The sequence below is a fragment of the Onychomys torridus genome, chromosome 8, assembly GCF_903995425.1.
Source record: "Onychomys torridus chromosome 8, mOncTor1.1, whole genome shotgun sequence".
Classification (NCBI taxonomy): domain Eukaryota; kingdom Metazoa; phylum Chordata; class Mammalia; order Rodentia; family Cricetidae; genus Onychomys; species Onychomys torridus.
Genome location: NC_050450.1, coordinates 59,873,261 through 59,875,428, shown reverse-complemented (window position 1 = coordinate 59,875,428; position 2,168 = coordinate 59,873,261). Strand labels below are relative to the sequence as shown.

Here is a 2,168-nt window from a genome sequence, read left to right as displayed (position 1 = left end):
TCTACATGGTTTCTGGTGATGGCGTGGACCACGAACAGCCATGTGGTATCCAGCATCAGCACATTAAGAACCTACACTTGGTCTCTGGTGGCAGTACAGACTGTGGACGTCAAAATGGCCCTCTGCCAAAGCAGCACCAGCTCCATCACATGCTCCAACAGCTCATAGTTGGAGTAGATGCTGGGGTTGAATAACTCTAAGTGCTGGATCTGGGCCCAGATGGTAGCTGAACTGATTGGCCTAGGCTGCTGCCTGACAGGCCTGCCTACCTACATCCCTCCTGTTTTGTTTTGTTGGTTTGTTTTTAAGCCACAAATACTCTTTTTTTAAGGCAAGATGATTTTTTCCTCAAAAATAATTATGATTAGCTCAGAAAATTGGGTGTATGTTGTACAAAGGTAGGAAAGGACCACTCCAAGGTATGGTTGAGGGGAAAGTTTTATTGGAGATATAAGGGAGAGAACAGCCAGGAACATCTGGAAGAGTCCAGAGCATGGAGAGAAAGTTGTAGACCAAACATGGCCAGCAGACTGGACTTGATCATGAAAGGACTCAGGGAGAGCAAGAGAGGGGGATCCAAGGGGGAAGACAAAAGAGAGAGCAAAAAGAAAGTGTACAGCCCAAAGGACAGGGTTGTACAGGAATGAGGAGCTGGGGAAAGGAAGCCCATGAACCCTTGAGAAGTGTAGGCTAGGGGTCAGGATGAGAAGACCTGAGAAGAGCCACAGGTACTCAGTGCTTTGGTATGCCCATAAGCACCACAGAAAGCCTTTTGTCCCTTATGACAATAATGAAGAATGGCCCTGGGAGAGAAAAAAGGGCACTAGAAATTTGGGGACTAGAGTTTCCTTTGGACCTGACACATATCTTCAAAGTACTTCCATTCAATGGAAACTTCCTTTTGTGAAATCTAAATATTAACAGTTTAAAAGAAACCAGAATCTAGAATAACTCAAGGAAATCTGTGGCATGAATCTTAACAGGTCTTATTAATAAAAACAAACCTGGAGCCAGGTATTGGGGTGAACGCTGAAAGATCAGAGAAGCAGAACAAGCCACAGCTACCTCACCTCGCTAGTTCCTCAGCTGATCCTGTTTCCTCAGACTGGAAGCCTCTGTGTCTTCATCCGAATGGGTCTCAGCTGAACTGCTGCTCAAAAGCCTAAAATCTTAACCAGCCAAAAGCTTCTAGTTTCTGGTCTTAATGCCTTATACATCTTTCTGCTTTCTGCCATCACTCCCCGGGATTAAAGGCTCACTTTCTGGGATTAAAAGCGTGAGTCACCAGGCTTGGCTGTATCCTTGAACACACAGAGATCCAGGTAGATCTCTGCCTCTGGAATACTAGGATTAAAGGCGTGCGCTACTACTGCCTATCCTCTATGTTTACTATTGTGGCTGTTCTGTTCTGTGACCCCAGATAAGTTTATTAGCATGCACAATATTTCGGGGAACACAATACCACCACAGAAATCCATTGTTATTTCAAGCTTTTCTTCTCCAGGAACCAGCACTGTTACATTATTTCCACTTAGAAAAATCTGGTCTAATATTGTATCCTTTTTCCTTCTGGTGTAATTTCAAACTATGACATCTTCCAACACAATATTGACAAAGTCATCATATCCTGGAAATTTCTTTATCACTTTTCACCACAGTGTCAGTCCTTGATCCTATAAAATTCTCCATAAGCTCTAGCGGCAGGAGCTGCCAGAGGTTCATGGTTGCATTACAAGCCATGGCCATGCAGGAAGTGTGTTTTACTTTAAGTGTGCAGTGTTTCCTTCCAGATGTGGCAGCCATGTTGGTCTGGACACAGCTGGTGAATGATCCAGCCCTCTGAATCCTCATCACCTCCATCTTGCAGCAAGCCTGATTGCAACAAACAAGCAAACCTTCCCAAGATGGGCAGTGCTTGCCCAAACAGCAGAGACCCTGGGAAGGGCAAGGGCAATACATGAACACGTAGCTAGCAGCGTGAGCCTGGTGTCACCTCTGCCGCTTTCACACTAGGTGGCGCTAGGAACCAAAGTTTCCATCAATTCTGGGGCAGACAGGGCCTAGGGCCTATGCTGAAACACTTCGCTCAGCCTTGGTGTAGGGAGGAGGGGACTGGACCTGCCTTGGCTGAGTCTGCTAGGCTGGGCTGACTCCCCAGGGGAGACCTT

General features: G+C 46.2%; 1 pseudogene; it reads right to left on the bottom strand.

Moving 5' to 3' along the window:
- Positions 1 to 732: 732 nt before the first annotated feature.
- Positions 733 to 1,740, bottom strand: LOC118588693 (annotated as a pseudogene).
- Between the last annotated feature and the right edge of the window lie 428 nt (positions 1,741 to 2,168).